We start from the raw sequence: 26,494 nt of genomic DNA, 5'->3' as shown, positions 1-26,494 counted from the left end.
TGAGGTCGGCATGTAACAATAATAATCACTCGTAAAGACGTAACGGTTGATTTTAGCTGTAATTTTATGAACGTTAGCAATCAACCAGTTAGTTGCGGGTCGCACCTATACCTATGTTGATGATAATCACTTTTGAACACTTTATTGACAGACACAGCCGTAAAATTTTAATAGGTTTGAGTATAAACAAGCCTAACGTTGTTTTGTTTTCCTTATGTGTGTGTACTTTTTTTTTCAAAATCCCGCATAGTTATTTACTCTTTCTTTTCCAAATTCTGTTATTGTTTGTATAACCGATGTTAGACTACTGACTTTTAGATTTCTTTGGCTATAACGGTTATTTACGCTTCTAAATAGTAACAAGAGAACCATATACTATACATGTATTTTCTCATACCATGAGCGAAGTGAACAGCTGTGGCAAGCGGCACGCCACGGTTCAGTGCGGGTCGCAAAGCGCCCGCGACGGTGTAAGTACGGGCTTCGGTGATCTGCGTGCGCGCATTCTAATGATTACTGTTTGTCATTCATTCCATTATTACTTTGGGATCTTGGGCGGGCATCTATACTTATAATAAATCTGTAGAGAGGTCAATTCTGTACATCGAACACATTTCCAAAATAACTATTAGGGGGTGGTTAGTGATCGATACTGATGCCAAAAATGCATTCAGTAAAATTGTTGTCTGTCTGTCTGTCTGTATGTTCGTTATGGAAACGAAAACTACTTGACGGATTTCAATGAAACTTGGTACAATGATTCTTCGTACTCCTGGGCAGGTTATAGGATACTTTTCATCACGCTACGATCAATAGGAGCAGAGCAGTGAAGGTAAATGTTGGGAAAACGGGCTAAGGGCTAGGTGCCATTAACAGAGTTGCCTATACGATATATGGAAATCTGTAAAAACTATGCCCTGAAAATGGAAATCAAGCCTGCATAATTGTTTATGTTTGTGATAAACGATCACCCAGTAACATAAAATTGTTTATGCAAAATTATGCATAGGTAATAGTGCACGCGCGTGGCTAACCTGTTGTTCACGATTGTCCACACTAATAGTTAAAGCACGATTGTCACCACATGTACTTAGGGCTACTGCATAAATGCCATTATATAGTAAAGTACGCATAGTACGTTGCTAATGAATAGTGCTATTGTGGTACATAGAGCTAGAGTTCGTTTACGTAGAACGTCTCATTTTCACATTACTCTATCACCAGGCAGCGTAAATACCTACTATCATAAACGCGTAACATACCATCTAATACCGTAGTAACAATAGCGCGTCACTGACTCGCGACCGGCAGGTGGCAGGTCACGGCCTGTGAGGAGTGCCGCGGAGGCACGGACGTAAACATCACGCACAATGATGTATGTAGGAGCTACGTACTTTGCCAGTAGTCGGCTATTCATTAGCCCTGCGTACTATGGAGGTCGTCTATTTGTTAGCCCTACGTAAGTGCATTTAGCAACAGAGTTCATTACTTATTATTTATGTACCTCTAACAAGAATTACATGTATGTAAAGTAAGAATTATATGTATATATTCATTCACAACGTTCGGCATGCACGGCCCTGAGTGAGGAACAATAACTGAAGAACCACCAGCTCCTATTGTAAAGCATGAAACCGAAAGTAAAACGGACCAACCATGTACCAAAGTCGAATCGAAAACAAAAGAAAACTATCAGTCACCAATAATCACTTGCGCATCGTTGCGTACATGTCGCAAACTGTCTGTTATGTAAACACAGCACAGTGGCGTTTGCGCATTGAGTCAGGAGGAGCGTTCACACGCCACTGGCCACCGCTTCCTGTCCGCGGCTAGGAAACGTGCCCATTCATGCGTGCGATGCGACGATTGCTCGACCCCTCGTGCGGTATGATGCAATGCTGTCGTTGGTCGGTTAGGGTAGGTTGCGATGTTTTGAGAACTATAGCTTTCGTTTGTTTGTTTGTATTTCAGGCCGATTCACGTTGAGGTAATATGTCATATTGTCAATAATTAAGATAATTTTGGCCCAGACAGGCACGCATTGTATCACTCTACGTGAAATGATCTAATATGTATCAAACATACAGGTTTCTATTCTAATCAGTATTCATATTGGATGCGTTTAAAAATGATTGAGTGATGAAAAGTCAACTTTTTGCTTGAACGTCATTGGAAATCCATCAAGTGATTATTTATTAAGTAACGAAGCAATTAAAACCGAAATCCAACACTTCGAAACTGTATTGTTTGCAATATTTCCACTTCCTGATTTTTAGCTAATATTTTCGTAACGCGATATGTTACCAAGCAATGTGTCTAGTAGGTATTGGCACTAAAATAGCATTGTATATTAGTTTTAAACGTAAACGTTGCGTTGTTCGTGACCATTTCTTACATTTATATTCCAAAATTCAGGATACCTACTACGAAAGTTTAATATCGCGCAAATCTTAAAGAAAACCATTGATTAGAAATCTTGAAATGTATAAATACTTTATATTACTTACATGTTGAAAGTTTAAAAAACCGTTGACTATATAATTATTTTATAGTCATCACAGAAATCTTTTTGTTTTTTCTCATTGTTGATAACCTAAATATTCTTCTCAGACATTATCGTACAAGATAAAAAGCTTTACAATTGCCGCAGAGACCTAATTAAGAGACACTAAATCATCTCAATTTGCACTGTCTCACATTTATCAAGATAACTGTTGGGAGGCAGCCGAAACATTGATAAGAGAAGTAAAGAACTACTGCAACACTGATTAGCACTTATTGCCATAATTGGTAAACAATCGGTTTTAATGTTGGAGGTTTACGTTAAGAAAAAGACGAAGTTAATGACAATGGCTATTGTATTGAAATAATACTGCAGAGTTACTAAGAATACGCTTGAAATGGTCACTTACCTAACTATTTGTTTGTTTGTGCTAGTAAAATGGACATATTTATTGACTTTAGGATATGTTATGTACCTACGTACAAAATCTCGAAAAAAAAGATCAATTTTTTGTGAGGAAATTCATAAACCCAAATACTCATGTCAAATAACATGATGATCCACAAAATCAGACCTAAAAATGTACTGCAAAATATGACGGTTAAAAAAAATACTCTTGTTGATGTTTACCTCAGAACTCGAACATGTAATGTGCGTCAACGCAATGTTATTAATTACTGTCTGCCAATAATCGCGTGGTGCATATTATCTCGATTTCCATTCACGTTGCAGTATCATCATCGATCAAGCTTTCAATCATCAAGAAATCAAGTCTCGTATCTTTGTAAGCATCTTAGTATTTAGGAATTTACCGGTTAGTTTTACTTCTGTCAACGTGTATGTTAGTTGAACCACAATCTTATCATGCCCCAGAAAAACTGTAGGATTAACTAGCTTTATTCTAATTGGATAGTGGTATTACTTCCTACCACTATACGCCGTTCATGTGCCTACCGTACACATAACAAATTGCGACTGAATATGCGACCCGCATCTCCAAAAGAGAGCGCCGCATGTTGATCTGATACGAGCAAACTTCGCTTTTTATCGGCGCGGGCGCATAGGAAAGTGGTTGATATGCGACACAATAGCCGCGCCGCGCCGCGCCACCGTTTGTATGCGACGCACATCATCTGACCCACATAACAACGTCGTATTCAAAAAAATCTCAACATAATTGGTGCGTTTTTTCTCAACAAGTTCACCGACTTTACGACCGGAACCGCGGGAGACAGACTTTGTTTTGTAAGCAAGACTCGTTTACAAATCAGCCATTACTTAATCCTTATTTTTTCACTTGTTCTCACTTTCATTTGAATGTGGTTAGCATACTAAAAGATGAGATTCTGTATTTCGGAGTGTTTACTTTAAAATGTTCAACATATGCTCGTGCATACTTATTTCATGATTATTCGCTGCTATCACGATAAAGCCCCGATCAGACAGCACACCGAGGCGTGAAAACATTTCAAAAGAATAACTACGCTCAGCACGTCAGTCTAACGCACAATGATCGCAATTTACTAACAGCAAAGATACATAGTTAGAAGTCAGTACACTGTATCCTCACGACAGCCACTCCGCGAACATTTCTTATCGCCTCGTAAAATAAAGAGAATAGGCATGATGACAAATTTTTAAAGGCTTATGTTTAACTGATCACCAGATATAGTAACAAACAGCAGACAAAAATAGTAAATGATCACCAAAATGAAACTCGCATTTTAATGTAAAACTATCACCAAAGTTTTAACACTTTGCTATCCTATTTAAGTGAAATTACTCCAAAATAAATCATGCGTAAGCCAAAAATAGTAAATGATCACCAAAATTAAACCACCATTTTAAAGTAAGATTATAACCAAAGTTTTTAAATTCTGCTATCCTATTTAAGCAAAATGAGTCCAAAAAAATCATTGTTATCCCAAAAGTAGTAAATGATCACCAAAAGTAGTAAATGATCATCAAAAAAGTTTTTACATCTTGCTATCCTGTTTAAGTAAACTGACTCCAAAAAAATAAGTTCGGCCTGATAAAATAAAAATGTAATAACATTATGGGGACCCTTTTCCTGCACTAGCGTGGAAAATTGTCTATTGCATGCCTCTAAACAGTGCGATAAGAGTGTATTGAGAAACACTTTCTTCTTCTTCTTTCTCCTGCCCTGTTCCCAATTTTACTTGGCGTCGGCGCAATATGTCATTTTCTTCCATTTTCCCCTGTCACTCGTCATACTGACACTCACGCATGCATTGCAAGCCGGACACATAACTTAATATGGCATCATAATACTTTATTTGGTAATAAGCCTACATTTTATGGCAATCACAGTGACTTATTTAGGCAAAAATAATACATTAATTTGGTCGTCAAGAGTTGGTGATCATTTACTAAATTTGGTGGTCGAATACAATTTAAAGTGAAGTCGTGACTAAAATAGCTGGTACTATTACATTTTTAGACTTTATTTTTCTGGTGTTCAGTAGATATTTCTGGTTGCAAAACTTAGGGTATCAAAGCATTTTATGGTGGTCATTATATTTGTTCCCATTTTTAAATACCTTTGTATGATGATGTAGGTATACGTCTATTTTATATGAAAAATTATTAATTTTAAGAAAATGCGAAGTTTTTTTATCAAATAATTGCATTTTTCTCTGTCCACTTTGAATCCGGCGCGAAAACGCTTGTCAGTGTCATGTCGTCACTTGTGACGTCACGACACAATTACAAGACACAAGTAAACAACGCTCGTGCAATAATTAAGTTTTTTGTGTTATTAAATATGAATTCGAAAGTGCATAGGTGTTGTGGGGTCCCCCAGTGTAAGAACACATCCAAAACAACTCCTGATAAGTTATTTGTGTACGTTCCTCACAATAAAAAAATACGAAACAAGTGGCTTAAACTTGCAAGGCGAGATTCAAAAGCAATATTGCCCAGGGTACAACTTTATTTTTGTGAAGATCACTTTGATGTAAGTTATTACATAGTTCTCTAGATTCTAACATAGAAGTTTTTTTAATTAAACTAATACACTTACATGGAAGTTTTTTTTAATTAAACTAGTATACTTACATGGAAGTTTTAACATTTCTAAATTCAGCTGAACAAAAATCTTTATTTGATGCCAAAAACTCTCCCAGCATTATGATATCAATTCTAGGCAAATTAGCGCTGTTTGCCTTGATAAATCCGGGCTCCATAACTCGTGTTATACACAATTAATTAAATAAAAACAAAGATCGCAGTGGAAGTTCACAATAACGAAATGTGACGTTCGCGCGCTTTCGCGCGAGTTGTTTTGAGAAATGACGTCACGAGCTCTGATTGGTGTTCAAGATATCATGGCGGATTGCCTTATTTCGTAATTTTTAACCGACTTCAAAAAAGGAGGTTCTCAATTCGACCGTATTTTTTTTTTTTTTTTTTTTTTTTTGTATGTTTGTTACGCGATTACTCCGCCAGTTATTAATCGATTTTGATGATTCTTTTTTTGTTTGATAGGATATACTCCCGAGGTGGTCCCATAGTCATCAGGTCAGGATCTGATGATGGAAACCCTGAGAAATCGAGGGCAACCTTCGAAAGTTGTAGGCATACATAGGGTAAAAACTTGACACTCAGGTGTACGCCTAAAAGCACTATTCAACTGTGAAGATTTGGAGCTGACCTGATGATGGAGACCAGAGAGGGTCGAGGGAACTCGACAACTGAATATGTAAACTACCTCGTGTTTGGGCTTAAATTATTTGTATTGACAAGACCTTTGCAACAGTGAAGGTTTGGAGCTGACCTGATGATGGAGACCAGAGAAAGTAAGTCGAGGGAACTCGACAACTGAATATGTAAAATACCTCGTATTTGGACTTATATTCTTTGTATTGATGAGAACTTCTCACTTGTATGGATAGTGACAACTATTCGTATCACTGAAAAGCTTTAAATAAAAAACTTTTTTACAAAAAAATTAAACCGACTTCCCAAAACACTAAAAAGCAAAAAAAAACTATTTTTAGGTGCATCGGCCTAGAAGTCGGTGGCAAAATTAACTTAGTAACATCCATTAGACACCGACTTCTAGGCCGATGCACCTAAAAATAGTTTTTTTTTGCTTTTTAGTGTTTTGGGAAGTCGGTTTAATTTTTTTGTAAAAAAGTTTTTTTGTTTTATAAAAATACATATTAATCACATTATTAATAAAGAAAACAATGCGCGTTTTATATTCCAAGCTTCAAGTTTAATTTAATAAATATATATAACACAGGGTTTGTTACAAGTCCAAACACGTTGTTAGAAATATAGTTCGTGTAATAAACAAAACACAAGTTTACAACAATAGGTATAACCAAAAGTAACTTAATCAGAATTTACAATAAAAACTCAACGCGGAGCACCGCGGAGGAAAAATCAAATCTCGCGTCCGAATCACACGGCGGTCGGGTGGCTCTCTTGCGCGTCACGGGCTGCGCGGGACCGGCGGGGTGAGGGTCGCGGGTGTCGCGGTAGTAGCGGGCGCGGGGATGCGGCCGCGTTCCGTTAGACGTATGGCTTTCAAAAACCCCGCGCTACAGTCTCCCCCTCTAGTCCAGCTAGCGTGCCCCCACAGCTGGACTAGTCTAGGTACCTGCGCGGCCTACCACGCTTACGTTTTTCGCGGACCGGCGGTTCTACTTCACCATGATAAGGCGTCAGGTTCGAGACGTGGAACCTCCCAACGCTCCCCCCGGTCTGGATGTGCTCTAAGCCGTACGTAGTGGGGCTTACGATCGTCCCGATCCTATATGGGCCGTCACGGCGCGGGATGAACTTTGCGGACTGTCCGCGACCCGCATCGTTCGGCCCTTGTGTCTTTAGCAAAACGAGGTCACCTACCTTATAGTCCGGCGGTGGCCTCCGCTTCTTGTCGGCATACTCCTTCTGCGCGGCTTGAGCCTCCTCGTGAGTGTCCCTGGCCTGATCCAGGGTGGCCGCCATCTGTTTTAGGTAAGGAGTAATGCTGGGTACAAAATTATCACTCTCCACGACAGCCCTCATGTCTGTCGCAGAGTCCGAGGGAGCTCGCAGTTCCCTCCCGAAAGTCAGGTATGCCGGCGAAAATCCCGTGCTGCTGGTGACGGCGGAGTTCATTGCGAACCTGACAGCCGCCAGATGCAGATCCCAGGTCGCATGGTCTACGCCGACAAGTACCGCCAGCTGAGACTTGAGGTCCCGGTTCTTGCGCTCTATCGGGTTAGCCTCAGGGTGGTAGTATGGCGTGAGTGCCTGGCTAATTCCCAGAACATGGCACACCTGCTGCATTACCTCACTCACAAACTGCACGCCGTTGTCGCTAATGAGGCGGCGTGGGACTCCATACCGCAAAAACACCTCATTAGCCAACGTCTGTGCGCACTCGACGCTGGTGGCGCTCTCTAGCGGGAATAGCTCGACCCATCGTGAGCAAACGTCTTCCACAATTAGTACCCACCTGTTCTTGCGAGGCGTCTCGACTAGGGGACCAAACAGGTCCACCGAAACTACTTCGAACCTCCTTGCCATGGCAGGGGTTTGGAGCAACCCTGCCGGCTTGCGGTTGTCGACCTTGTACCGTTGGCATGGTACACACTCTTTGATGTAATTGGTCACGAATGCCCTCATGCCCGGCCAATAGTACCTGGCCCGGACACGGCTCAACGTGCGCTCTACTCCGAGGTGACCGGCTGTAGGCGCGTCGTGAAGGTCAACCAATACTTGCCTGCGCTCCTGCTCTGGAACAACCAAACAGCAGTCTTCTCCGTCGTCTGATTCCAAACTGTACCTATAAAGGATTCCATCAGACATCACGTAACCCCGATCTGACCATGGTCTCCCCCTAGAGGGTTCGTCGGACTCCATGTCCTCGATGATTTTACGAACCTCTGGATCCAGGAGCTGATTGCTGCGGACATCAGCGCCGCTTCTCTTCGGCATGTCCACAATCGTCGTGCGTAGTTCACATTCATCCGGGTCGTCCGGACAAACGGGTCGCGATAGTGTGTCCGCCACCACGTTCGAACGACCGGGAGTGTATTCGATAACAAGATCGAACTCTTGTAATGTTAGGGCCCACCTTGCCAGTCGGCCGCTGGGTGACCTTTGACTCATCAGCCACCGTAGGGGTTGGTGATCTGTCCTAACTACAATCTTCGCGGTCTCAACGTAACCGCGGAACTTACCAAGTGCCCATACGACAGCGAGGGCCTCGCGCTCGGTCGTTGAGTAATTTCTCTCGGCGCTGGTGAGAAGTCGGCTCGCATATTCAATCGGCCTCTCGTCTTGGCCCTCCCCCTGCATAAGAACTGCTCCAAGGCAATACGCACTGCTATCAGTGCAGAGTACGTACGGCTTCGATTCATCAGCCTGACGCAGTATGGGAGCGGTCACGAGAAGAGATTTGATGCGCTCGAAGGCCTCCTGTTGCTCAGCGTCCCATTGCCAGACACTGGATTTCTTCAGCAGGTTCGTGAGAGGTCTCGCGACTTCTGCATAATTGTTAATAAAACGTCGGTACCAACTCGACGTCTGCAAGAAACATTTCAACTGCTTAACGTTCCTAGGGGCAGCCATGTTATCGATAGCTGCCGTTTTATCCGGATCTACCTGGATACCACCTGGCACGATGATGTGCCCCAGAAACTGAACAGACTCCTTGGCAAAGAAACTCTTGTCTCTATTTACCCTTAACTTAAACATTGCTAGACGATCGAAGACGACCTCCAGGTCTGCCAGGTGCCTCTCGAAGGGTCCAGGAGACAGCAGGATCAGATCGTCTAAATAACAAAACAGCTCAACCCCCTTTAGGTTGGAGCGGAAACGGTCCATCAACCTTTGAAAAGTTGCCCCGGAATTCCGTAGGCCCATTGGCATTCGTTTGAATCTGAATGTTCCAAGCGGCGTCGTGAAGGCCGTTTTGTCCTGGTCTTCTGCGCAGACGCTCACCTGGTGATATCCGGACCGAAGGTCTAGCGTGGTCATGTACTCACTGGTCTTAGCAGCATGCAAGACATCCTCAATGCGTGGGAGCGGGTACCGGTCTGGCTCTGTTACTGCATTGAGCTTACGGTAATCAATGCACAACCTCAGACTCCCGTCCTTCTTACCTACCAGTACAACGTTGGATGCCCAGGGTGACTCGCACTCTTCGATGACGTCGTCTTGCAGCAGTTTATCCAACTCCTTCTGCAAGGCATCTCTCTTGGTCTGGGACATCCTATATGGTGGACACGCAATAGGTTCTTGGTGTGGACTAACCTTTATCCGATGCGTAGCAAATTCCGTGGGCGGTCCGTTGCGCGCGAACTGCGGCGCACGACTGTCAATAAACGAGTCGAGCGAACGTCGCTGCTCGGGGGTTAACTTACAACCTTCATCCGGGCGCAGCGTCAACTCCGAAGGCGCGGCGTACATCAGCCCCGTGTCAGACGAGGCGGACCGCTGTGTATCCGCATCGCTTGCACTAAGAACATACGAGTAAACAAAATTGTAAACGACACCGGGATCATCCGCGAATGTCCAGACGCGGCGGGCGACGTCAATTATTATTCCCGCCCGGGTCAAAAAATCGACCCCTAGTAATGTCTTGGTGTTTGCCCCTGGCAACACTAACATCGGGCAAACGATTTTACGACCTTCAATGACAATACTTACCTCGGCCGATAACAGGTGCCTCCACCCTTGTGTTCCGTCAGCAAGGTGAACATACCTTTTCGTGTCGCTAAAACTTACTCCGGAGTCAACTAAAACTCGGTATAATAAAGGGCTCGCAAGACTATGTGTTGCACCCGTATCCACCACGGCCACGCCGTGACGGCCCATAACATTTATATCTACCATCGGGTATAATTCCCGTGATGTGACGTTATTGATGCGTACGTAACTCGAATCGTTATCACTAAAATTATTAAACGACGCTTCGACCGGCTTTGTACTTTTATTATTACATACGTCACATCGGGACTTCACGACGTCCGGCTTACCACAGCCGTAACACCGCAACCTACTCGCGAAGGGCGGTCCGCTACTCGGCCCCGCACCTGACGCCTTATCACCAGTCATCTTATCGCGGTGACGACAATCATCACTAAGATGCCCGAAAGAACGACAATGCCTACAACGCGATCTCGTCTTATTATTATGGTTGCGTGTCGCGGTCTCGGACTCGGTCCCCGTGTTATCGGTAGGTATCTTAGATAACGAATGTTTGTTTTGATTTTTCTTAAATTTAAAATAACTTTCCTCCGCGATTCTGGCGTTATACAATAACTTATCTAAGCTTACTATACTATCGCGGGGTACACGCTTAATTACACGTCTATGTAGTAGACCGTAACACATATCTATTTGCAATTGTTCGTCTAGCTTATATGGTAGCTTTGCGATTAATGCACGCACTTTGCATATGAAAGAATCAACACGTTCGTCGTCACGTTGCTCGGCGGCGTAGATCTCGCGAAGTACCTGATCCGCGGGCTGCGCCACGCCGTAGGTATCGCGCAGGCGCGCGAGCGCGTCGGACCATGTGCTCACCGACGCCTTCACGCCGCGCCACCACACCGCTGCCTCGCCCTCCAACAACATAGGAAGACCTCGAAGGGCGTGAGCGTCGCTGATGGCCGTGCATTCTTTATATATCTGCACGGAATCCAGGAACGCCTCCAGGACCTCGGCGTCCTTGGAGGCTCCGGTAAACCTCGCCGTGCACTTGGCGAAGTTGATGCCGGCGGCGGAGGCTCCGCTCGTGCCGGCGTCGGCGCGGCTCGCGCTCGTGTCGGCGCGGCTCGCGCCTGCGTCGCCGCTGCTCGCGGCCGCGGCACCCCCGTTGCTCGCGCCGGTGTCGCCGCTGCACGCGTTCGGTTGAAGAGAGGCCCCGATGGGAGTGGATGTCCTAAACTCGCCGGTGGACGTCAATGCTGTGATGAGGCTTTTGTTCGCCTCCATCTGCGCACGCGTAATCGCCTCGATTAGCGTGGATAAAAATTGATCTGTGGGCTGCATTGTGGGGTGCGGCGCTGTCGGTGCCGTGCTGCTGGATCTCGCGGCGTCCCCGCGACCAAGCTCCACGACGCTGTCCTCGTCTTCCGTGAGCGTGGCGTCGTCATCACGTCTTCGCTGCCGGAGTGCTTCCTGCCTCGTTAACGGCATTTTGGATAGGATAACGCGTGGTTGCACACTTCAACAGTTCGCACAAATCACACAATGTTCACAGCTTGCACGTGTTACTCACTCAGTCAGTAGGTAAGTTCGTGCCACGAGTAGGGCGCCATTATAACACAGGGTTTGTTACAAGTCCAAACACGTTGTTAGAAATATAGTTCGTGTAATAAACAAAACACAAGTTTACAACAATAGGTATAACCAAAAGTAACTTAATCAGAATTTACAATAAAAACTCAACGCGGAGCACCGCGGAGGAAAAATCAAATCTCGCGTCCGAATCACACGGCGGTCGGGTGGTCGGGTGGCTCTCTTGCGCGTCACGGGCTGCGCGGGACCGGCGGGGTGAGGGTCGCGGGTGTCGCGGTAGTAGCGGGCGCGGGGATGCGGCCGCGTTCCGTTATGCTCCTGCTCCACCTGCGTTAGCGTTAACGTTAATGTCAATGGCCAACTACACGTTACTTATTGCATTAAAAATGCGTGTTGGCTACACTTAGGTTACAATGCCGCAAGAGTTAATCCCTCATGAAGTAACGCGTTAACACACATTAAAGAGGTTAAACTTAGGCACACAAAATAATTCTAAAAACTAAAGCTTTCTCATTTGACCATTCCATTATCGTGCTCGTAAAATGCAGTTACCGCTTAAACAAAGTATCTACACTCGTCCTTGCATGCGCGCAATGAGATGGCATTAATGTAGCCAACATCACTTAGCGCTCTAAGCTACGCACTAAAACCCTTTGATGTGTCCAAAAAACCGACACCCGAGTTATCGCTTAACGTTTAATGCTATTAATAATGCCATTTGTATAAAATGCCATTAAAACGTTGGCCACATCTGCGTAACGCCAAAATTTTACGCGTTAAGACGCAGGTGGAGCAGGAGCATTAGACGTATGGCTTTCAAAAACCCCGCGCTACATATATTATTTTAATGATTTTTGATTACTGTCATCATGCCTATTGCTTGAGTCAACAACAATGTGACTGTAGACCGTCAGATATGACCAGCCAGGTATAACCCTTCCAATAACTGTTGTAACCACAGGGGAATGACTCGTGCTGAAAGTGAAGGTCTTTTTAAATTGGTGGATCATATCCAGACGATGCGAGCTAATTATCGCTTCACGAAAGTCACTGTTCAACATCACTTGCAGAACATTCGTATACTCGTAAAAGGAGATATTTTGTCACAAATATGGAGCAAGACTTGCAATCTTTCATATAACTGTGGACGCGAAGTCTGCAGAAACTCGTTTCGAAGCCGTGAAGCTAAATTGTTTGCTCATCCCTCTTAAGGATAAGATCAATATGTATTGTTTATTTATGTCTTGCGGAGCATCCTGTTGACTAAGTTATTATCCTATAAATATTTTTCATCCTGTAGCTCTGGAAGATAGATGTGATCCTGTTATAGGCTGTGAATGCAATAAATGGCTTAATAGCCATTATTTTGCCATATATCTTGTGGGATGTTTTTATTGCTACTTTATGGGGCCAGATGAGAACATAGGCGATGGCATCTCATTCAGTCTCAGGATCAGTTGGAAATAAAACATCTTTAGGTCCACATACATATGCCTCCAATAATGCAGTACCTGGGTATTTCTAGGTAATAGAGATTATAGTATTCCTGTTGCAAACCGGTCTGTGAATGCGCGACATGAGAATCAGCTTATCGATTACAGCATTAGGTAAGTTATTGAGCAGCAGCACTTGTGTGGCATCCTTGTGACTTCGTATTACACAATAATAATATTAAAATTGTACTATCTATAGGTACTCAAGGGTCTTGGAATATCGTTGGTAATTGTGTTGAGGAGATTTAGGCAGTTATTAAATACTGATGATTATCAGGCGATCATGGCAGTGATACAAAAATTTTTAGAAGAGCCTGAACTATCTATTATTCCATAAAAATATATCAAGTTCAGAAAATAATCATACAGCTAAAAGAACCATAGAAACAAAAACTTGTCCCAAAAAACGACGTCCAATATATAAGAAAGCATTTCACTGGACACTGGACAACACAAACTGAATAAATGCAAACTCCTAATCCAAGTCACGTCGAGACGGAGCGGTTGACAAAACAACTCGTCCTGCCGTGTTCCAGTGAAAGTCGACACAACATAAACAAAAACTGTACATATTAGGATGCCAGCCGCGTTTCGTCCCCTGTTTGTGAATTAGGACATTTCCAAATAACATTCCTGCAGGTACGGCTACTGTTTCCTGTGGACTTCGACGATGTGGACTTTTAAATAATATTTTAGGACTTTCTAAAGCCTTTTTAAAATTCAATTTAGGAACTGGTAACTAAAGGCTGGCTTTTGACATATGCCATCACTTTACCATCCTGATTGGCAATAAACTTTCGGGACAGATTGTTACTATTGTTATACATCTACTTAAAATTCATTTAACATTTGTTCTTGTAGAGATTGTAAAGCTACTCGACTTCATGTCAAGTTTGTTTGAAGGCAAAATAAAGTTATCATTATATCATTATCAGTAATGCAAGATTTCCTTATTACATCATAGCTGCATAGAACTCGTTGCTACAACCAGTTACAAGAGGATGTTCTAACGTGCAGTTATTTCATACCTGTTAAATTGTACATCCTTACATCCTTCTTCTGTAATTAAATCTAACATACAAATACTTTGCAACGTCATTTAAGACCTAAGTTTTGGATAAATCTTGAATTAATACTATAAACGAAAGTAAGTAACTCTGTCTCCACTTCTCCAGGTGTGTCTTTTACACTTTCTATTGAACCAACTTAAATGAAATTTGGGACACAAAAAGCTTAGACCCTGAGAAAGGGCTATACTTTTCGTGGAAGAGTGGAAAGTGTTTCCCTCGGGACGCAGGTGGAAACGCCGAGAACAGCTAGCGGGCACGCTTTTCAACAGTTTTGAATTAAGGTCCTATACTACTAACTATTAACCGGGTTATTTATAACTTGATACATTAGATACAAAGCCATAATAAGACTTCATCTTATTCTTATCATTGACAATACAGGAATCAATCAAACGCGAAGCAGCCTTGTCCGCTCTCCTCCATTCATCTGTCAGAACGCTCATACGTTCCGATATTTATCTCAAAACTACTATTATAATAAAATCTAAGAATTATTAGCCACTTGTATATAGCAAATTAAGAGTGTGCTACTGCAAACTTTTAGTGGGCTGGTAGTTGGTTTGGGCTCGTGAATCAGTATGAACATGAATGGGAGTAGGTACACACGTAACAATGATCAGGTATTTTTCCGGCATCAAACCGTCTAAAAACTTTAACTGAATTCTTCATTTTCTAAGATGCTCTGGGCCAACAGTCGGCCGACTGTTTAGTCTGTAGTATGTGCGAAGGCTAAGTCGAAAGAGGAGAAAGTTGTAGGCGGCAAGTCTAAAGGGATTCGGAAAGTTGCCATGTACAGAGCTCCCCCTTTTAAGGGATTAATTTGCCGTAAGTAGAAATCTTTGGAAGGTTTTTTATAACAGGTACACAGGCAGCTTTTACGGCAATAATGGACTGGTAAAGTAAAAGTATTGGAAGCTGACTGAAAGCCTTTTGTGGAACTTAATGTGATTTATAATTACTTTGGAAATAAAATAAATTTTAATGTAGATTAAGTATTTGACTTCTCCAATAATATCTCGTACAAGAAAAGAATATTTCAAAACTACCAAGAAATTATACACACATCAAAAGTGTCTAGGGATCAAGCATTTTTATGCGGATTTCTTGAGATTGAGATGTGGCTTTGTAATAAATTTATGATTTTATAAATTTATATGGATCCTTTTTGGTGCATTTCATAATTTGAATCAGGAACTGTGAATCAAATTCGAGTAAAAGATGAAAATCAGCTGTCAATATTTTCCCTATAAACACATACAACGCATTGAAGACATTATTAGTGCTACTGTTTCCCTACTACTGATTAAAACCAACGTTATTATGGAGCGGCGACGTCATTTAAGCAGGGAAGAAATGCTCAGAGCCGTGGGAATGATAGAAGCTGGTTCCCGGCAACGTACTGTGGCTTTAGCTCTGAATACAAGTCAGAGTGTTATCAGTCGACTTTGGACACGTTACCGAAGCACTGGTACCGTAGCTGAGCGCCATGGAGGACGGTATCGCTGCACCACACGGAGACAAGACCGATACATTCAAATCTTAACTCGAAGAGCTCCAACAATAACCGCCATGATGTTAGCCGTGAGGCTTCATCACTCTTCAGGGAACTTAATTAGCGACCAAACAGTCAGAAACCGCTTGCATGAAGTGAACCTTCATTCCCGAAGACCGCTACGGGTACCACCTATAGCAATGCACAATCGTAGGATTCGATATCAATGGGCTCTTGAACACAGAAATTGGGCAGAAGAACAATGGCGTTTCGTGTGCTTTTCTGATGAGTCTCGTTTTGGTATGAGACCGGATACAAGACGTATACGACACTGGAGAACCCCTGGACGCCAACAGCGATTAAAATCCTGCCAGGAAGTCCATCCTTATAGTGGTGGAACCATCATGGTATGGGCGGGTATTTGGATCGGCGGAAGAACTGAGTTGATTTGGATCAGAAGCAACCTCAACGCTCAAATTTATGCTGAGACGATTGTATCAGACGTCATCGTTCCTCTACAAGTGCAAATCGGTCCCTTATTTCAGTTAATGCATGATAATGCACGACCGCACACCGCAAGAGTTGTAAGACAGACTCTCGCGGCAGCTAACATCAATGTCCTGCCCTGGCCTGCTCAGTCGCCAGACTTGAACCCGATTGAGCATGCATGGGATATGCTACAGAGAAGAGCTCTGCCGAATATGGAGGGTATCCAGTCGCAAGAAGACCTTTTTTTGTTGTTGCAACGAACATGGGCGGCCATTCCACATCGTGATTTGGATGAACTCATTTTGAGTATGCCAAACCGATGTTCTTGTGTTGTTAGTGTTCGCGGTAGAAACACGGATTATTAATTGTTTAAGTTACCCAATAAACTTTTAAAGAAAACTGTTATTTCAGTCTTTTTTTTCGAACTTTTGTGTTAGTGTTTCAAATGTCAAAAATCCCTTTATTAGGAAAATGGCAAATTTCTTTATTAGTGCAAAGGTGACTTGGTTTATCGTTACTGTGACAAACGAAAACACTTTATTTGATGAATCCTTAAAGAAAATTTTAATTAATATCAATCAGGAGAAAAGTTATTGCAAAAATATATGTTGATCCCTAGACACTTTTGATGTGTGTATAAATGATAAAAAACCATTTCAATTTTAAATGCGACCAAGTTCAGTGTCGGTCACGGGCTCGGCGCTCTAACCGAAATGCTAAGTTCAACCAGACATAATTACACAAGCAGGTGCGATTTTGAACTTTATTGCTCAGATGACAAAGATTATTATCGTGTACACTGAAATTTATAGCTACGTTCGTAAAAGAAAATAGTCGTTGTCCGTTGTTAAATGCGATCGTGATAGGTTCGAACATAAATTTAATTTTTGCAACTTTTAATTTTACCTGTCATACTGTAAGTGCAGCATGTATAGAACTGTATTATCGTTACAGAAATATCAACCTTATGTATGAGGGATAAGGCTTGTTATCGTACATCATTTATTTTTTTGTAAAGGGCATTGAAACCTGCATTTGTGTAAATAAAAACTTTTTTGTTCGTAATTCACGTATTTTTTTGTCCGTGAAAAATTATTATATTTCGAAATATTATTTTATTCTTATATGGCCAATTATATCACAATGCATAAAGTATATAATTTATAACAACTAAACCGTATTTAATTAAGATTTTATTGGGCTCTATGTAAAAACAGACAATTAAAGATAATTTAAGTGATAAAATATTATGAACATTTTAAAATACATTTTATTTACTTCAGTATCTGAAACTGTTAATTATCATAATAAACTTTAAATATATAAACGTTAAATATTATAAATGTTTACCAAAAATAGATCTATTTCTATGAAAAAGTGAAATAGGTAGATACCAATCGCTATAAAATTAGAAATAATAACAAATCCTATCATTAACTCGAAACATAATTTTCTAGTAGTAGATATTTGAACATTGAAAAATAAAAATTATACAATTATTTATTTGTACCTACACACACACGTAAGGAAACCGTTTTTCTTGTAAATAAAATGTATTGAGAAATTAAGATTGCCCAAGTCGTTGATGTCTTTTGTAAGACGTGACGTAAAAACGTAAGTAAAAACTTAAAATTTTCTAAAATTATTAACATCTTCACCCCAAAGTAGTTCATTTCTGAGGGGTTCAAAAGACTTAGGTATAAGTATTTCGTTACACTGCCATATTAAATGTTAAGGCTGCAAGAGTTATAACCTGTTCCAAGTAATCGACTATAATGTTTTTGGAATACAGGAAATCAATCATAAATATCAAGGCATTTGCTTTCCTTCCTCAAGGAGTAAATCACTGACAATTACAGGCATTGTTTGCGAACACGCGGAAGGCGTGATTTAATAACTAATGCTAATTTAGTTCAGGTTGATGTGGTTAAGTCCATTCTTCTAAAACATCCCTTTTCAATTTTGATAATTTATTTGTATCCTCGAAAACATAAGTACAGGAAAAGAATTCAAACTAAGTAAGCCAAGCACCTAAGTGCTGGCAAAACCTGACACTATTTGGGTCAAATTGATATAGATAGCAACAATGTCTCATTAAAAACGATTTATAAGGTTCACAACATAATAAACCTATCGAACAAAATCAAGTATTTTGTGTTACTACCAGTAGAATCATTTCTCAGTAGTTCTTATCACACAGTTACATACTCGAAGTGATATCGACATAATACAGCTGAAGTGGCTGTCAAGATATTAAACTAATCGCTAGTTAAACAAGTATGACTTCATGTCACGATTATAACATTCAGGACATATTGAAGTACTTACATTATTGTATTTCTTCGGACTAAAACATGAACATAAAATACGGAGAAAATGGATTACATGAGTTACTATTATACTACCTGTACCCATGTGGAAAAAAATGGCAGACTATGGTCAAGCTTTGCAATTTATTTCAAACCTATCGTGTTTGTACTTTTTGATATAGGTACCTATTTAGCCCCTCTCTTCCATTATTTTCTGCCGGAATAATGCTGTAGCTAATTGGGAAAGACACACGATTACTTGAACAATAGAAAATCAATTGTGTCTCGCGTATATCGTAACGAATTAACGCTTTATTCCTTCTCTCTCCGTATGAGAAAAGGCCTGTGCCCAAAAGTTTTACCATCTAACATGATATTGCAGTAGTTGCAGTACACAAACGTCACATGACAGTGACCTGTTCAATAATTTGAGTCACGATCTCCAAGCAATTTAATAACAATTTGATCTTGACACGTAATAGCGAGGTGTTAATGAATTTGTCGTCGAGTTTTCAAATTGATGTTGGTTCTGGTTTTATAGATTTCTTTTACAGACTTTTCTTATCTTTTCGGCTGGAGAACGTAAATATCAACCACTTCTTAGATCGCTTACAACGATATTATCATCGACCAACCCCAACAAAAAAGGATACTTATTTCACATTAATATCTCCTGTTGGATATGGAGGAAAATACTTTAAACTGACAATTCCCTCCCACTCCTCTTTATTCAGATGTGAAGCCAAACTTCGATGCCTCGACGCCTCTTGTAAAAGCCTTTAAAGGCTTTGATTTTCACTTACCAAGTTATGAAGATCTGAACCTACCCGATAATAAACAACAATTACCAACCTATGCGGGATCATTTTGAAAGACTCTAACATATATCGCAAAATCACACACTTTGAAAACTTTTCGTGACAAATTCGCAATGTGTAAAGTTTTCTATAAATTAATAAACATTCAAGATAAATAGTTGTGTCACGTACATAACACATACGTGCTAAAACTTAACTGTTTATAAGTAATTCACATCTGAGACATGCAAATGCAGTTTGCAGTTTTACGTAAGACATCTTACGTGAAAAGCTGTTGTAAGAGAAATCGAAGAGAGTAGCTTTTGCTGTTAATATTCCATTTGAAAAGGATAATTAATCAATCAGCATTCATTCGCAGTATTGAAACTTGATTTAAAACGTATTTTTCCTTATCATAGTGTTTTCTGACTACATAGCTAGTCAATCAAATTTAATATCATCCATTAACGATCATAATTCTGACAGATTTTATGGCATCAATAAGAAATATTCAACTCGACTCATGACCTTTTGAATATGGTATTTTACGAACTATTCAACGTTTCCACTGTGATGTAGATGTTTTGAACTGACCAGAAGATCTATCAGACAAGAGAGAAAACAGATCGTTTAAAACCAATCGACTTAATGTGGTTTTCTATTAAGATATAAGTTGTCCATATGATGTAAGCAGACCCCGAAGAGTTTGATTTAAATAAAACGGTCAATAACCGTTTACAAAACAAGTTTTGCCAAAACACAATATTTTTGTTAGAACTTTATTGCAAGCCCTAGTTGTTTATATGGTTTAACTTGAAACTAAATCGTTGCTATGCCTCCGTTTTCTGACAATCAATGCATATTAGAGATCAATATTGTTTACAACTTTCTATGGGAACTTTATGCACCATTGTTTGCTCAAGGAGAGCGTTTATCGACAGCACGTCACGTAAAAAGTGCAAGACTACGATATGCGACAAGTTTCATTTTCATTTCGTATTGTGGGTACTTACTTACAACGAAAATTGTGCGTTGGTTTTCATTACGATAACTGACTAATGCATATATCTATTACTCGACCATTAGACAGTAATATTCGTTACTGGAATCAAAACGTAACTCGCAATGTAATTGATAGCTAAAATTGCATGTTATGTTCGAAATCACCTATTCTGTTCCACTTGCTTCATTTGGGATGCAGGCAACTCGGCTAACGGTTGCGCTGACTTTGAGGAATTTCACAAGTCTCCCGCATATGCGCACGGTTCATTAATTAATGTATCTTGAACGCATAAAATGACAATTAACCACTTCTAATTAATGTGAGTCATAACTTAAGTGTCAATTATAATCCAATAAGATTCTCGTGCGATATAATCGATTGGACAGCGAAAATAATTTTACCTACATATTTGTTAATCCTACTTTCTTTTGCAACGGTAAAATCGATTCTATGGTGTACCTGCTAACGATCCTAAACTAACAAATCTTTCTTTGAAGAAAACTTATTAAATATAAGATGGTTAGTGTCGGCAACACCAACTCATCCGCTACAGGTGTCATAATTCACGTGTAAACACCGCTACGGGCTACGTGGAAGAAATCCAGCGAGTTCTCGCGTACAAAGTGGAACAATGCGCGTGCGACTGTGCTCAATTCTATTAATCAATGTTCATCAAATATATTCACAGATCGAATACATATTTATGCACCATCACCTGACTAGTAAACACTCAGGTCATATTGTCACGTTTGACTAAATTTACCGTTAAGATCCGCTGAGTGGCGCTCGGTCAAACTCCGGAGCTGGTCCTCGTCATATCACAGACACAAGCACTTGTTGATAACTATCACTATGTTAGAATCACTTCACCGATCACCGATGATCCCGCACATTTCGTCGGTCGCGGTTCGTGTGCTGTATGCGAGGGCCGCGTCGTGCGCATAGGACCAGCAAATGCGACGGACCGTGAATCTTAACCTACCTGTTGCGCTTGCGTGTCGCCCGTCGACGGCCCGCCGACCGGCGCTCTGCTGTACCGACGCGCACCGCCGCCATGTTTTATACAACCTCCTTGCTACACTTTTAATTCAAATTATCAACTTACTTTTGTAGTAAAACCTCATAAATATAACTTAATTCATAAATATGTCATAAAATATCTGATTCGCACTGTAAACACTTGTAGAACACGCAGAACACCATAAAGATAAGCCTAAAAGCCTTAATCTGCTTTACCAACAGAAAGTGCTGCCATCTATAGAAAACCACTCGAGACTGTGGAAATCATTAAGTTGACGTTAGTTAACGCACAAGTCACAAGACATTGGTTAGGATTCATTAGAATAGCTATAAAAAGATTTTCATCGCCGTTATGTAAGAAAATGTAAATATAGGCGAATATTGCATGTTCTACCTTAATTTTGTATCAAAATAAAGAAAATGCTATAAAGTTCAAACTCTTTAGACTTTGATCTTTTTTCTTGTAGTGTCACGCTGCAGTGTCAGATGGCGCCACTTAACACAAAAGCCTTAAGGCTTTATTTGTATGATGATGATGACGAACCGGGGTTTACGTGTTGTTTACACAACTGCAAAAAATTGGGATTATCTAGTATCACGGGTAACTTACATTCATGTTTTTACATGTAGTGGAGTGTCCGAGGAGTTTGACCTCGGAAAATCTTTAATGAGAATGACATTTTTTTAATTAAGGTGGCATTTGTGCAATGTGATCATTAAATAATTAAATTGTTATGCGAATCTGAAAAAAGTAGCCTATATCTCTGTATACCAAATGTTATCGAAATTTGGTCAAACTATGAAACGTAGAGAATTTTGAACATTTGAAGCTCTGGGAACTCCACTAATAATATTGTTACACAGATGGAGAGTTTTTTTATGGAAATCTTAACATTCAATGACAATTTTCACTTGGCTTTCGCTAAAAAATTATCTGCGCGAGTCTTTCTTGTACTTTTAGGGTCACAGCATTATGGAGAGCGAGGGCCGTTTCCCAAGGGTGTGATGGATAATTAAATCTCTTCTGTCATCCCTCTTTAATTTTACTATGTAGAACCTACCAGCCTTAGCAGATACCTATAATTCCTCATTACTTGAAGCATCGGTCAATTGCCAAATAGTCAAATAGCAAAGCCACCCATACGACATAACATATGTAATACAGTGCAAAGTTCTAGTGTTAATTGCCACGTCACACTACGTACCAAGCCTCTTATTACCCATACGTAGCTTACACAGGTATTACCCAAATTGTATCGTAATAATTTGCACTTCACATTTTTAGATTAGACGTAGTTCACAAGGCTCAATAATGAATATGATGACGAGGAAAATTAGAATAAAATTCAAACAGAAGTTTACAATGCCCTCTATAAAACAGTAATTAAATATTTAATTTCTATTTCTATTCTGAGATTTCTGTCAAACTTAACTTTTGAATAGGACCCCTTAAAAAAAATCGACAATCGAGTTACGTCATAGACACAAGACAAGAGCAAGAGCAGACCGCCCGGCGGCCGTTATGACACCAAACAGGTATAATACAAATAATTAAAGTATATTTTAATGTAAAATTGATAAAACACGACACTAAAACTCGAATCAACGACGCAGATATAAAAGAAGGACATTATCATCAACGTTTTGAATGATAATTAACTACGAACACTTGGTATTGCTTCATGATTAACGGCCAGTTTCTTCATCAAACATAAAAGTCAAAGTAATGTCTAAAGTAAAAGTAACGGTCAAATTCATTTTTTCAAGGCTAAAGTGACAGCAAAACTAATGGCAAAAGCGAATTTGACCGTTACTTTTACTTTAGACATTATTTTGATTTTTACTTTGGATTTTACTTTTGATGAAGAAATCGCTGTAAATCATTAATGAAAGTTTGTATTTGACTATTTCGAACACCTGGATTTTTAATCTTCCCACGGTGATAAGAAAAAGAAACACGTATCTGGCAGTATAACTCGTCTATGGGAGTTCCTACATGGCAATATGTCGATACATGAACTCTTGAACTTAAATGTAACAATACCAGAGCTTGACAGTGGTACCCTCTTTGCAACGGCATAATTCCCACAAAGTATCTGTTTAACAAATTATAGAGAATATCTTCATAATCGGCCTATACAGATTCCATTCCAGAGCAGAGCAAATGTTCTCACAAAAGAATCTCATCGCACACAAAGAAGGCATGAGCTGTGATTTACACGCTTGCTCAAGACGGATGTCGATTTCGGAATTGGTGTATTTTTTGTGCAATAACAATTTTCCTCATAACTTTTCCTTTAGCCATAAGTCAGTGGCGCCTAAAATATCCTTCAAAATTAGATTCAGAGATAAGCGTAGGTACCTACTTTAAAAAGGACAATATTTTGCTTCTTGCAAAAATCTTGGCAAAATTCTTGATACTTGTGCAGACCCGAAACGATGCATTTACAAAATGCAGTTATAAAGTTCCTGCCGACAACAGACTTCACACCCGCCTTTGGACAGACTTTTGAATCCTATGCACTTCTCGTGTGAACCTCCAGCCATTCCAACACGTAACATTATTACATTTAATGATTTACCATTTATTAGTGTTCAAGGCATTCTTACATTGTAAACAATCCTACAAGAAACAGAGCTATTAATAAAGTTCAAGTTCACGTGTAAGTAATAGACACAGATTCATTCATGATTGCAACTACGACTGCAATGGCTTGTTATTGACTTGCTTTAAATTAATTGTTACAATAAATATTCATGGCTGTCGTAATTCACTTTGCTTTGCCAGTGTCACTGTTATCTATAATTTTATTCGCGTCTGTATATTGTTGTTGTTTTTCCTCAGTTTCCTGGAAAAGTTTAAACTTGTAAGATCTGACTGAAAGAGATGCTTGTAGTAGGTACTTAATATGAATTGAGTACTTTTTGGTTTCTTAGGGGTGAATAAACATATGTAATACCACGCAACAGGACATAACATTTCTAAAATTACATAAAAGTAAACATGGGATTTCGTCCGTAAATTATAAATATTAATTGTTTGTGTAGACTTATTAAAACCGGTATATTTTTTATAATAAACCAAAGTATATCAAAGATTTGTCTTAGTCCGCGACTTGAGGTCATGAGAATTAACTTTGAGATTATAATTATTATAATCGAAACGGAACTTATTGAAGATTAATTTGAATAACATTTATACTTGTGCACATCTTCTGTATTGGATCTCCGTCATTAAACGTGTTGTAAACTAGAATTATTTTTCTGTTTACGTATTTAGGTAAATATTTGTAAAATTATTGTCTGACGCAAGATGTCCTATATTTTTTGTAACAATTTAACTTAAAAATAATTCTCAAAAATGGTTGAAACGAAAACCTTATCGGATCAAAAACAAAATGACATCGAAAACTCCGCACTATACTCTTGGGCTAGAAAGAAACAAAAGAACCTAACATTAGCATTCAGCTTAGGGTGAGTTTAGATGACACGAACAAAAGACTGAGAACAAGAATTTCCTTTGCCACATTTTGGTACCTACACTTTTTCCATTAAACATTTTTATGTATATAGATGCAGAGCTTTCTTAGGTTGTTCGCTTTAAATGGATTGACGCGAGGGGGATGTTGGTTGCAAGCAAAAATTGGGATATCTTAGACATCCTAGAATGCACAGAGGTCTTTTCTGGCTTAAACTTGTCTTTATTGTCATGTTGAATATAAATAAATAAGACCTTTTGACATTTTCGTATACACGATAGATTATTTCCAATATTAGATATATTTATGATCCCCTATAGTTCACCTCTGCTTTGCGAAAAGTATAATGCCGTTGGTCGTATCCGGATATTACGAAATACACTAAAACTGATCACAAACAAAATAATATGGAAATGAAAATTATTTTTTAGCTTCTAAATTAAGTTAATAACTCACATGATAATAAGGATATAAATTCAAGTCGAATTAAAAATTTGTAAAAAGTTTAGGTATCCGATGTTATGTGCTTGAAGAACATGTGTCCCAACTCGGGTACAGAACGTCATTTGTGGATTCAGGCCCGCCGTAAGCGGGCGTGCAAGGCGTGCACCGCACGCGGGCGGCACGTCCTAGGGGGCGGCAAATCGAGCGAACTATCACGTAATATAAAAAAAATACAATATCTTTTTACCAATTATTTGATTTCAATATTTCCGAACACAGCAATAGCGCTAAGAATATTACTTACACTGCCGGTTTCAGTTACATCTGTTGATCATTTTCAAAATTAAAAATTATTAAAAACGATTTAAGATCAACCATTAGCGTAGCGTGGGGGGAGCGAGCAGGGGGGGCAAATGCCCTGGGCGGCACTATTTAGGGGGCGGCAAAATTAACCCATACGGCAAAATTAAACCATAATTACGTAATAAAAATATTTTTACTAAAAATAGATGAGTAGATTGGCAATAAAATTTCAGATAAATTCTATCAATTTTGACGGGTTCATCCTTTGTCCCCAAAAAAATTCGCGCTTTTGCGACGGTTCAGGGCGCCGGATATAAAGGGCGCCGCAGGCGCCCCCTACCAATCCTTGATCAGAATGTTACTCCTATTTTTGTTTTAAATTTCATCAAAGATTGCAACTTACAAGAACTGTATCCAAATGAATGGATAGCATCAGGGCCATCTTAACCTATGGTGCAGCTTGTGCGAATAACCCGGGCGCCGCGGGCTCAGGGGCGCCGAAGCGAATTTGTGTTTAATTCCGCGTTAAATTTGAGAAATACTCGAAGAAACACTACTTTTATGTCCCAAAACTCAAAAATTTTCGCGCTTGCTTCGCTCGCGATTTCCTTACTTTACGCTTCAATTTTTTATCGCATATAGCTACTTTTAATATCCCAATACTCAAAAAAATTCGCGCTCCTTTCGCTCGCGGTTTCTTCACTTCACAGTCGCTTTTTATTATATATGTTTAGGACTTTTAGTGATCCAAAACTCAAAAATTTTCGGGCTTGCTTCACTTTACAGTTGTTTTTATTTTTCAAGATTTTTTAGTCTACCCTAGCAAAA

General features: G+C 39.9%; 1 protein-coding gene across 1 annotated transcript in view; it reads right to left on the bottom strand.

Moving 5' to 3' along the window:
- The window catches only part of LOC124645619 (myosin-VIIa), a 53,159-nt gene extending 31,768 nt beyond the window's left edge, over positions 1 to 21,391 (bottom strand). The window contains exon 1 of the mRNA XM_047185419.1: positions 21,184 to 21,391. The gene's annotated coding sequence lies outside the window, so the exon portion shown is untranslated. The remainder of the gene's footprint in view (positions 1 to 21,183) is intronic.
- Between the last annotated feature and the right edge of the window lie 5,103 nt (positions 21,392 to 26,494).

Source organism: Helicoverpa zea, chromosome 3, assembly GCF_022581195.2.
Source record: "Helicoverpa zea isolate HzStark_Cry1AcR chromosome 3, ilHelZeax1.1, whole genome shotgun sequence".
Classification (NCBI taxonomy): Eukaryota; Metazoa; Arthropoda; class Insecta; order Lepidoptera; family Noctuidae; genus Helicoverpa; species Helicoverpa zea.
Note: the sequence above shows the minus strand (reverse complement) of the source record. Positions and strands in the feature narration are given on the sequence as shown.